The sequence below is a fragment of the Carcharodon carcharias genome, chromosome 37 (genome assembly GCF_017639515.1).
Source record: "Carcharodon carcharias isolate sCarCar2 chromosome 37, sCarCar2.pri, whole genome shotgun sequence".
Taxonomy (NCBI): Eukaryota; Metazoa; Chordata; class Chondrichthyes; order Lamniformes; family Lamnidae; genus Carcharodon; species Carcharodon carcharias.
The window spans coordinates 1,968,149-1,980,627 of NC_054503.1; the positions used below are offsets into that span (position 1 = coordinate 1,968,149).

General features: G+C 51.1%; 1 protein-coding gene across 2 annotated transcripts in view; it reads right to left on the reverse strand.

Annotated features, from left to right (window-relative positions):
• Nucleotides 1-12,479, reverse strand: part of LOC121272973 (neurexin-2-like) — a 2,565,635-nt gene that overhangs the window by 1,799,029 nt on the left and 754,127 nt on the right. The window lies entirely within an intron of this gene.

Below are 12,479 nucleotides of genomic sequence, written 5' to 3' on the forward strand. Positions count from 1 at the left end.
CCATCTTCTCGTGGGCATCTTGTCCCGGGTCATGGCAAAGGGATTGGGTGGCCAGCCTGGTTACTTTTTGGGGGCGTGCTCTTGCTGGGGTGTTCACGGCCGGGCACGGTAGCCAATCAGTGCAGGGCAAGGAAGGCGAATAGCCAAGGACGAGGGAGGAATGTTGGCCAGGACGCTGGGAGAAGCTCTTCTTGTCCCTTGAGCAGTGCCACGGGATCATGAGAGGTGGCACCTTCGTCGACTCGGTAACCCTCCGCATGGTGCTCAAGTTCACCCCTAGATTGTGTGGAGGGCAAAAAAACTCGAGTGGCTTTTTGGGTGGGCGATGTAGGAGGCTTCATTTTAACCCGCTCATGGGAAGAGAGCATTGCTGGGCAAGGCCCAGCCGTTATCGCCCATCCCCAAATGCCCTTGAGAGGAGAGCTGCCTTCTTGAGCAGCTGCGGTCCGTGTGGTGTAGGTACACCCGCCGTGCTGTTAGGGAGGGAGTTCCAGGAGCTTGACAGTGGAGGGGGTGACCTGGGTACTTCCAAGTCAGGATGGCGTGAGACTTGAAGGGGGGGCTTGCAGGTGTTGGCATCGCCCCGTGGCTGCTTCCCTTAGGCGCGGTGGGCACTGAGAGGTGCGGGGTGGTGGGAGTTTGTGGCGTAGGGGTATTGGGCCGTTAGAGTTCAGGAGCCGCCGGGACGGTGGTCTTGGGACATGCAGGCCTTAGGCCTTCAAGGTTGGAAACAGTGCAGGACGCTTTGGGAACAGCCTAGTGATTGCATCCAAAACCAGGAATTGGGCTCTGTGATACCTTTAATTAAAAAGGCACAGTGGCGTAGAGGTTAAGCTGCTGGATAAGTGACCCAGATTGTAAAAAACTTAGATTTAAAGTGACAGCAAGCGGGGAGAAAAAAGCACGGCTGATGGTGACACTGTCGCAAAACCCTAACCAACTGGTCCACTCGTGCCCCTTAAGGAAGAGAAAGCTTCCTAATCCAGTCTGGGTCCATACGTGACTCCAGTCTCGCACTGTGATGTATACGTATTGGAATGAGTCCAGTTCTGAAACTGGCGGGTGGCAGAGGGCAATTAGGGCAGTTAGGGACGGGCAACAAATGCTGGCCTAGCCAGCGAAGCCCACATCCCTTGAATGAATTTTTTTTTAAAAATGCGCAAATAAAAGCGGCCAAAATATTCTGAAGGGGAGGTGATGGTGTGGTGGTAATATCATTGGGCTAGTAATCCAGATTAATATCATTGGGCTAGTAATCCAGATTAATGCTCTTGGGGGGGCGGGGGGGTGGGGGGTGGTGGGGGTGGGGACAGTGGTCCAAATCGCACCACGGGAGCTGGTGGAATTTAAACTCAATTAATAAATCTGGAATTATGAAGCCAGTCTCAGTCATGGTGACCATGACGACCATCATCGATTGTTGTAAAAAAAACCCATCTGGTTCACTAATGCCCCCTTTAGGGAGGGAAATCTGCCCTCCTTACCCGGTCTGGGCCTACATGTGACTCCAGACCCCACAGCGATGTGGTTGACTCTTAACCGCCCCTCTGAAATGGCCCTGGCGAGACCACTCAGTTCAAGGGGCAATTAGGGATGGGCAAGAAATGCTGGGCCTCGCCAGAGACGCCCACATCCCATGAACGAATAAAAAAATACTCCGAGTCAACAATAAAATGACAAAAAATTCCACGAATCCACACCATCGACGCCTGTCATTTTCAATCTCCCATCATTGTTGAGTGCTGTTATTTTTTTAACAAGTTCCCCTCTTTCAGCACCTGTCTCCTTTGACACTTACCAGATGTGCCTGGCTCTGGTGGGTTCAGTTCCTGTCGATTATTTACTCAGCTTAACAGGTGATGCCACATTTAACTCTGGCCAATCCTGCCATAGCTCGTGCTAATTGATGACCTGTCACATAGGAGAGATATTCCTCACACCCTGCTCCTTTCCCACAGTTAGTCCGACAGTCAGCGAAGCCCAGTGATTCAGTCAGAAAGATAGATCCGAACGGTCCCTCAAAGATAAGGTGAGGATATGAGAAAGCTTCGAGTGAGAAAAGGCCACTCTGCCCATCAAAGCCTGGTCCTTCCACAGCCCACCTCAATCTCAAACTCGCACCCACCCTCCTCCCCCTCCAACACAAGCCGCATCCTGTTGACGCCAATCGACCCAGTCAATCTGTCACACAATTTGGCAGTCTTTCCTTACAAGTACCAAGGGGGTCTTTTTTTTTAAAAAAAAGCCATCAATTGTCCTCAGGAGTAAACATTATTTCCAAAGACTCATTCCCTCAAGTCAACCTTTTGCTCGAGATTGTCACCACAGTGATTCACTGTGGGCTGCCCGCAATGAAATTATTTCAATTAGTGGCGTCACTCAGTCTCAGTTCTAATTCCAATGCTGCATTTCCACCACCCCCCCCACCAGCACGCCACCCCCAACCACCCCCCACCCCCGACCGCCCACCCCCAACCCCCCCCACCCCCCACCGCCCTCACTTCAAACCATTAGACCTGATTATTTTCGTTCGAATCTCGTCTGTTGGCATCATGTTCAAATAGAAATTTGCGAACTCCAGCCGTGCCCCCTCCTTTCACTGAAAAGGTGGATGTTTGACAAGGGACTGCGGTGGGTCAAATCAGAACCAGTGTCACACGCTAGGGCTGGAATCTCGGAGTGGTGCCTAGATCAAGATATTCACTTCACCAATGCATGGGTTAAATACAATGAGCCACTTGTGCCACAGCTTTAGTCTTATGCTTTCTTGTGAATGCATTGGCTGGGCCCTAAAATTGACTTGGGTGAATCTAAAACACGGCGGGGAGGCCAGTCTCAGAATAAGGGGCTGATCATTTAGGACTGAGATGAGGAGAAATTTCTTCACTCAGATGGGCTGTGAATCTTTGGGATTCTCTACCCCAGGGGGCTGTGGCTGCTCCATTGTTAAATGCGTCTGAAACTGGGACAAATGCAGATCGTTGGTCCTTCAGGGAATCAAGGGATATGGGGAATGAGTGGGAAAGTGGAGCTGAGACAGAAGATCAACTATAATCGTGTTGAATGGCGGAGTGGGCTTAAAGGGAGGAATGGACTACCCCAGCCCTTACTTCTCACGTTCTTATGGTTATCCTTGGAAATTGTGGCCGGTCTCCTGAGCCTGAAGTTCTCAAAGTCAATGTAAATGGTCCTTGGAATGGGCCAAAATAAGGTATTGGTCGCTAAGGGAAACAGGGTGGAGGAAACGTCCTGGTGATGCACAGACGGGGGGGGTACCGCGGTTGGCGTGCCCTTCACCCCTGGCTCCCCAACAATGCCCGGCCTGCGTAGAGCCAAGACGCAGGGCAGATGCACCTGAGGGGCAACTCTGCAGCCCAAACTCACAGGCTTCAGCTTGGCAGCATAGGCCTGGAGTTCACCTGGTCGCTCATGTCACCCCCTGGTTTCGAGAGGCGGCGTCTCAGGTCTCCGGGAGCGGCTAGGAGACGAAGCTATTAAAACTCATCCGAATATCGCGCTCCTGCCAAGTTGTCCCATGAGGCCATCCTATCTGAACCTTCGCCCTTTGAAAATTCTTGCTCGTCCAACATTATTCTACAATCACCAATTGGGAAAAGCAGATCATTGTTTCATTAATTCAGTTCTTTATCTAACTGTCACCATCACATCTCACTAGGTATATCGTTACCTCATTTCACTAGGATTACTTCATCCAATTTCAGGGTCACAGGGGGTCAGAGCCTATCCCAACAGGCAATGGACACTAGACAGGGTACACCCAGGACAGAGTGGCAGTCAACACAACTTACCACAGACAAACCACCTAATCTTTGTGACAGTGAGGGGGAAACTATGGCAACTGGCAGAAATCCACACAGGTAGAGGGGGATTGTGCACACTCCACACAGACAGGTAGATACCCAAAGTCAGGAATGAATGCAGGTCACTGGAACGGTGAGGCAGCAACTCTAACCACCGCACCACCATCATACCTTGCCCTGTAACTTTGAAAATATAGTTTCAAGGGCTATCATCTAAAAAGACAAAAATAATGGTTTCCATGAAGACATGTTGGGAGAGTGTGAAGGAGCCGCTTTCCTGCCTGTTCTTCTGCAGAGGTAGTTTTGAAATCACTAGTCGCTGCCCTTTTGGGGAGTTTAGCAGATTCGGACTTGTGCCCAATCTTTCAGGGCAACATAGGCTTCACTGCATTTGAAAGCAACTCCTAGCCATGATAATGGCCGAAGCATCACTGGACTTCATTCAGCTTGGCGCACTGGTTCCGATTTGACCCCTGCAAGAGGGCATTAGCTTAAATGCGGGAGTTTGAAAGAAGGAGAAAAATTAAGAGTCAGACACAAAAATGGCATTAGTACTTCATTAACCACAGTTTTGTTAAGAGTATTAGTAAAAGGTTTAGTTCACTTGGTAACTGGTCAAAGGAGGGTAATGCAATCTAAAGTTCACCATAAACAGCTCCAGCCATGCAAGGAATGGCCCCACAAGCCTTTCCAGGGCCAATCCTCATTCACTCAGCTGTTGAAAGGTCAGGCATGGCTCATGCAAGAAGATAGACAGAGAGGGAAGTGAGAGTTCCATTTTTAAAAGGGAGTTCAGGAAAAATAACATCAGCCAGCAGTCGTTAGTCATTTTCTCCTGTGCTCTGCAATCTCAGTGCTATAGTGCGGCATGATTGATTTTCGGCTCCGAGTTCCCTATCTCGCCGTGTCCCGCATGTTTGTAACACAGGCTCGAGGGGCCCAATGGCCTGCTCTTGCTCCCAATTCGTATGTTCATCCATGTATGCATGTGCAAGAGTTTCGAAGTGTGCATCTCCTACCTGCACAGGGAGGCTATCGCTGCGTCACACGTGTAGAGAGCATGCGTATGGCTGGTGTCCATTTCTAAGGGGCTCGTGTATGTGCGTGTGTGTGTGTCTTTATAAGGGCGCGCAGTGTTCACAATCCACATCTACATCAATCCCATCTTTTTGGACTCTTGATCCTTCCAAGTATTCGAGACCAAATCCTTTTGCTAAATGTTTCAATGGGGGGGTGGGGCTGTTTCGCGGCTCCAGTTATAGCTCAGGAGATGGACGAGCTGGGGCGAGCACGAAGTCTGCAGGGAGTCTTAAGAGTCAAAAATTAACTCGCTGATTTGTGTGGCTGCCTATCTTTTTTTAGACGTGGCACCAGGATAAAAACTCCATCCATCAAACTTAGGCTTGACGTGATCATTGACAGCCTGGGCCTGCCTGAGCCTCTCTCCAAGGTCAGGCTTCAGACGGTCAGCAGCAAGTCTGACCGCCTGCGCTCCCCCTCCCCCCCCACCCCCACCCCAATCTCTTCCGTTTCCCCCCCCCCCAATCTCTTCACGGAATCTTCCTTCACAGCACACGGGTGACAGAGGAAGAGGGGCCCACCCACTATGCCATCTGAGAGTCACCCAATCGAACACGGCCCATATCGTCAATCACCTTGGGTGGGCGTCTGAGGTGGGTCGAGTGCTTAGGAGGGAGACGGTGGCATAGTGGTCATGCCACTGGGCTACTCATCCGGAGGCCCGGGCTAGTAATGCTCTGAGGACATAAGTCTAAAGTCCACCACGGCATCTGGTAAAATCTGGAATTATAAAGCGAGTCTCAGTCACGGTGACCATGAAACCATCATCGATTGTTGTCAAAACCCCATCTGGTTCACTCACGTCCCCTTTAGGGGAAGGAAATCTACCGTCCTTACCCAGGTCTGGGCCTAAATCCAGACCCCACACAGCAAAGTGGCTGACTCTTAACCGCCCCTCTGAAACGGGCCGAGCGAGCCTACTCAGCTCAAGGGGCAATTAGGGATGGGCAACAAGTGCTGGGCCCGGCCAGCGACACCCGCATCCCGTGAAAGGATTAAAAAAATGGTCTCGCGTGTGGGTTGCCTGTGTATAGTATCTGGCCGCCTGACAGAAACCTCGTAATGGACCGCGTGCTTTGGGTGGCGCATCCCATGACATGTTGGCACCCTCCGAGGCTTGTGGTGGGCAGAAGGGGTTGCTCATTCAACTCAAGCGTACGCAGTTTGCCACGCGTGGAGAATCTCATTTGGCCAACTATGCTTTCGCATTGCCTTATATCTTGGAGGAGGCTAGGCTCGGGGAGTGGGGGGCAAATCCACTTATCAGGCCACACTGACCTGTATGATGAGCATCGTTGACCATAAACTGGACAAATGGTGCTCACTGGGCAGTCCTGGAGAGCAGGGATGACTAATATCCACAATTATGTACAGCGCCTTTGTGTTTTACAGTCTGCTATTATTTAACTTGCTGCGCTGGAAGTAACTGGTATTGATTCGCCTGCATTTTCAACATCCAATGGTCCCGCAGTAAAGCAATTACACTGCGTAGCTGACCGGTTAACTAACATCGTAGTGTTCCCAGAGACCATGCCAGGCTATCCTTGAACACCGATGGGTATAGCAGTGCCAGCTCCGATAAACTTGTGCATTTACGTAGCATCTTTCACAGCCCCTGGGCATCCTCAACGAGGAATAGAGAAACCAAGAAGTAGCTGTTCAGAGACGGAGTCCCCTTCATCGAAGCCCATTGTTTGAACCAATGGGTTTAAGGCAGACATTTCTGCTGCAGCCACCACAACCATTGACCAGAAACTGAACTGGGTTAGCCATATAAATACTGTGGCTATTGCAACAACGGTTTAGATGAACAAATCATCCGAAGGTGATTCACTGGGGGCAGCAAGGTCGGAATAGAGGAGGGAATGAATGCCTAGCGATGGGAAGAGAGGTCAGCAGGAGTGGACGAAACCATGGCTAGGAGGGTCAACATTCCAGAGTTTAATTTTTATTCAATCATGGGATGGTCGCTGGCTGGGCCCAGCATTTATTGCTCATCCCTAACTGCCCTTCGAGAAGGTGGGGGTGAGCCGCCTTCTTGAACCGCTGCAGTCCATGTGGTGTAGGTACACCCACGGCGCTGTTAGGAAGGGAGTTCCAGGATTTGGACCCAGTGACAGCGAAGTCAGGATGGTGAGTGACTCGGAGGGGAACTTGCAGGTGGTGGTGTTCCTATGCGTCTGCTGCCCTTGTCCTTCTAGATGGTAGTGGTTATGGGTTTGGAAGGTGCTGCCTAAGGAGCCTTGGTGAGTTCCTGAGGTGCATCTTGTAGATGGTACATACACTGCTGCTACTGTGCATCGGCGGTGGAGGGAGTGAATGTTTGTGGATGGGGTGCCAATCAAGCGGGACTACTTTGTCCTGGACGGTGTCGAGCTTCTTGAGTGTTGTGGGAGCTGCGCTCATCCAGGCAAGTGGGGAGTATTCCATCACACTCCTGACTTGTACCTTGTAGATGGTGGACAGGCTTTGGGGAGTCAGGAGGTGAGTTACTCTCCGCAGGATTCCCAGCCTCTGACCTGCTCTTGTAGCCACAGTATTTACATGACTGGTCCAGTTCAGTTCCTGATCAATGATAAGCCCCAGGATATTGATAGTGGGGGATTCAGCGATGGTAATGCCATTGAATGTCAAGGAGCGATCGTTAGATTCTCTCTTGCTGGAGATGGTCATTGCCTGACACTTGTATGGCGAAAATGTGACTTGCCACTGCACACTTTTAGGGTTTGTATGGAGGCCAGGTGGAGAGGACTGGAGGCTACACAGATGAAATATGAGTCTGAAGTAAAGACTGGCTTGCATTCCTACAGCATCTTACCCAACTCAAGATGTCTCAAAGCACTGCCAGTGAAGTACTCTGGATGTTCAGTTGAATGCTTCAGTGCAGAGGGATCTGGGTGTCCTGGTGCATGAATCGCTAAAGCTAGTATGCAGATACAGCAGGTAATAAGGAAGGCAAATGGAATTTTATCATTTATTGCTAAAGGAATAGAGTATAAAAATAGGGAAGTGTTGTTGCAACTGTACAAGGCATTGGTGAGACTGCACCTAGAGTACTGTGCACAGTTTTTGTCCCCTTACTTGAGGAAGGATGTAGTTGCATTGGAGGCAGTTCAGAGGAGGTTCACTCGATTGATTCCAGAGATGTGGGGCTTGTCTTATGAGGAGAGATTGAGCAGTTTAGGCCTATACTCCCTAGAGTTTAGAAGGATAAGAGGAGATCTAATTGAGGTATTTAAAATGCTAAAGGGGGTAGACAAAGTAGACGTGGAGCGGATATTCCCCCTTGTGGGGCATTCTAGAACGAGAGGCCATAGTTTTAGGTTAAGGGCTGGTAGATTTAAATCAGAGATGAGGAGGAATTACTTTTCTCAAAGGGTCTTGAATCTATGGAATTCACTACCTCAGAGTGCAGTGGATGCCAGGACGCTGAATAAATTTAAGGAGGAGATGGACAGATTTTTAATTAGTAATGGGTTGAAAGGTTATGGGGAGAAGGCGGGAAATTGGAGTTGAGGCCGAAATGAGATCAGCCATGATCGTATTGAATGGCGGGGCAGGCTCGAGGGGCTGAATTGCCTACTCCTGCCCCTAGTTCTTATGTTCTTAAGTGAAGTCACTGCTGCAATGTAGGTGGGTGTAGCAGCCAATTTGTGCCTCTGCGTCGGAATGTTGTGGGTTCGAGTGCCAGTCCAGAGGCCCGAGCACAAAAATTCCCAGTACCGAGGGAGCGCTGCACTGTTGGCTGCGCTGTCTTTCGAATCCTGGGGACAACGCTTCCCCCTCAACCGTCTTCACTATAAAACCGACAATCTGGCCTTTTATCACGTTGCTGCTCGAGGGGGCTGACTGCGGGCAAAGCCGTTCAAGAGAGAGTCTAGTCATCAAAGTCGTGTTGTTCCTCGCAACGCAACAGAGACTACACTTCAAAAGCCTTGCGTCAGCTGCAGAGCGATTTTGAAGGATGGTACGAGATGATGAAAAGAGCTGTGGGAATGCGAGATTCCCTCCTTCTTTCACATCTGGACTCTGGAGTCAGGCCTTGAACCCACAGCCCTCTCTCGCTTGGAGCTGGGGGCGCTAACAGCTCAGCTCAGGCCTCTATGAGTCAGCTGCCCTCTGGCAACTGCCTATGTGGACTTCAAAGGCCCCATCTTCATGTTCAGATGGACCTAAGCGCCCCAAGCAAGTGGTAAAATCAATGCTAAGAGTAGCAGAGCTGATAACGTTAACCTAAACACGACGAGTGGCCAGTAACCATAGCAACGCCTATAACTAAAGTCAGGATATATGAATGCTCTATCTGTACTGTAAGCCAATCTCAGCAATGGCTGCTAATACTGCAAGATGTAGAATCATAGAAATTTTCAGCACAGACGGAGGCTATTCAGCGCATCACGTCTGTGATGGCTGAAAAAGACCTGGTAGGCCTAATTCTAGTTTCCAGTTCTTGGTCTGTAACCCAGTGTGTGTTACGGCTTGACAAGTGCGTATCCAAGTGTGTTTTTTTCAAAATCCGTTGAGGGTTTCTGCCTCTACCACCTTTTCAGGCAGAGTTCCAGACTCCCATCTATTCCCCTTTGATCCCTGACCTTTCTGCAAAGGGAAATGGGGCCTTCCTACTCCATCTCAGCCCCTCGGAAAATTATATCCTTGAATTATGCCCCTAGGAATATATGCCCTTCAGTTGGGCAGAGATGGCCTGGTGGTCACTAGGCTAATAATCCAGGGGCACCCGACTACTCTTCTGGAGATATGGGTTCAAATCCCACTCACAGCAGCTTTGGGGAAATTTAAATTTGATCTGGAATTGTAAACCTTCTCTCAGTGACAACCATCATCAATTGTTGTTAAAAACCCATTTGGTTCACGAATGTCCCCTTTGGGGAAGGAAATCTGCTGTCCTTACCCGGTCTGGGCCTACATGTGACTCCAGACCCCACAGCGATGTGGTTGACTCGTAACTGCGCCTCCAAAGTGGTTGAGCCAGCCACTCAGTTCAAGGGGCAATTAGGGACGGGCAACAAATGCTGACCTCGCCAGTGCCATTCACGCCCCATGGAAGTGAAGACAGCCCCCTCTTAACCAAAAAATAACCACAATCCTTCCTCATAGTTAAAATCCTGCAATCTCAGTAACCTCTGTGTGGAGCTCCTCTGTACCTTCTCGATCATATCTTTCCTTTATACTTGCTGCAGTCTAGCTCGTATCTAATATGGTTCCAGTCTAACTACCCTACTCTTGTACTCTAGGCCTCAACCAATAAAGAAAAGTATGTTGTCTGCCCTTTGAACACCTTTTCCACCTACCCTGCTATGGTCAGGGGTCTACACACAAGCACTACCTCTTACATCCACCTGAGCAGGGGGAATGGGACTCAGGTTCGCTCTCTCACCTGGCGACGATACCAACGGGCCGGCTTATGATTTTACCCGGGAGGCAAAGGTCATGGGGGGGGTGGTGGGGTCAGGCAGGAAAGTGGAGTTGAAGCCACAATCGGATCAGCCTTGATCAGATTGAATGGTGGAGCAGGCCCAAGATGCTGAGTCACCCACTCCTGCTTCTAATTCGTATGTGGCACCCTTTGAGTACCGCACTGAAGTAACGGCCTGGGACCACGTGACCCGGTGGGTGGAGCTCTGACCTCTGAGCTAGGGGGGCCAGTGGGTTCAAGCGCCACTCCCGACACTTTGTCCCAGTGCCGGTGCTGAGGGAGTGCTGCACTGTCAGGGCTGCGGCCTTCTGGACGAGACGCTGAACCGAAGCCCCCATCGGCCCTCGCAGGTGGATGTAAGCCGATCCTGCGGCCATTGCTGGAAGGAGACGGTGGAGGGGGGAGGGGGTGAGGGATGGCACTGGGTGAATTGCCCATCGGAGAGCCGGTGCAAGGCACGGTGGGTGAATTGGCACTGTAACAATCCTGTGAAAGGTGGAGAGGAGATCCCCCGGGCCAATATCTATCCCTGAATCATCGTGACTGAAAACACACCATCATCACATTGCTGTGGTTGGGAGCTTGCTGGGCGTTCCCACATTACAACAGCGACTACACTTCCGAGGCTCTTAATTGGCTGGATAGCATCGTGGAGCAGGGAAAGGTGCAAGAGAAACACTTTCATTCTATGTGTTCGAGTCTCAGGAGTTGAGCATTGAACTGAAAGCCTTTGAGACTGAGAGGGGATTTGCCCGACCAGCTGAGCTCAGGCACCTCTCCGGCTCTGGGGGATATCATAGAACAGTACAGCACAGAAGGAGGCCACTCGGCCCACCGTGTCTGCGCTGGCTCTTTCCAGATCGTATCATAAGCCGACCCATTGGTATCGTCTCCAGGTGAGACAGCGGGCCTGAGTCCCATTCCCCCTGCTCAGGTCGATGTAAGAGGTAGTGCTTGTGCGTAGATCCCGGACCATAGCAGGACAGGTGGAAAAGATGTTCAAAGAGCAGACAAAATTCTTTATTGGTTGAGGCCTAGAGTACAAGAGTAGGGTAGTTAGACTGGAACCATATTAGATACGAGTTAGACAGCAGCAAGAATAGAGCAAAGGTATGATCTGAAGGACAATCCAATCCCCCCGCATCCCTGCAATTTTCTACCCTCCAATCCAATCGCCTCCGAGCCACTCACCATCCTGACTTGGAAATATATCAGCCATTCCTTCACTGTCGCCGGGTCAAAATCCTGCAACTCCGTCCCTAACAGCGCTGTGGGTGTACCTACACCGCAGGGGCTGCAGCGGCTCAAGAAGGCGGCTCACCCACCACCTTCTCAAGGAGGCAATTAGGGAGGTGCAATAAATGCCGGGCCCAGCCAACGACGCCCACGTCCCCGTGAATGAATTTTTTTAAAGCAAAGATCCCCTTGGGAAACGGCTCTCGAATTTTTTACCAGGTCAGAGGGCATCTGCGGAGAGAAAGGCAGAGTTAACGTTTCGAGTCCGTGTGTTCTGAAGAGGAGTCATACGGACCCGAAAGGCGAACTCTGCATTACTCTCCACAGAGGCTGTCAGGCCTGCTGCGTCTTCCCAGCTATTTTTGTTTCAGATTTCCAGCATCCGCAGCATTTTGCTTTCATCGAATTTTTATGGCGGGCGGGGAGGTGGGGGGTCCGAGCCCACGATCGGGTGGAGCCACGCTCTTACCGAATGGTGGAGTAGGCCCGAAAGGGCCGAATGGCCCTGCTCCTGCTCCTCATCCATATGCTCTTAGGGTATCCGCCACCCTATTGGGCGGCTCGGTCCAAATCTGGTCCGGGCACGGCGCAAAAAAAAATGAGGTTTCTCCTAGTGGTCGCCAGTCGTTCTTTTGCTGACCACCTTTCAACCTGTGGCCTCTTGGTTACCGACCCACCCCCCAGCTCTCAGGAACAGTCTCCCTTCCCTATATTCGAACTCCACCTGGGCCACCTGACTCAGGGAGGCTCTTGCCCCTCGGTTCAAAAATGGTGTCCCCGGCTCGGAAAGGCTTTGGCAAAGCCGCAGCCAAACCCTGCGGTCACCCCACTGCGCCATGCCTCTGGACGTTCACCTGGCTGGCATCCTTAGCTGAAGGCGGTGGGGGGGGGGGGGGGGGGGGGGTGGG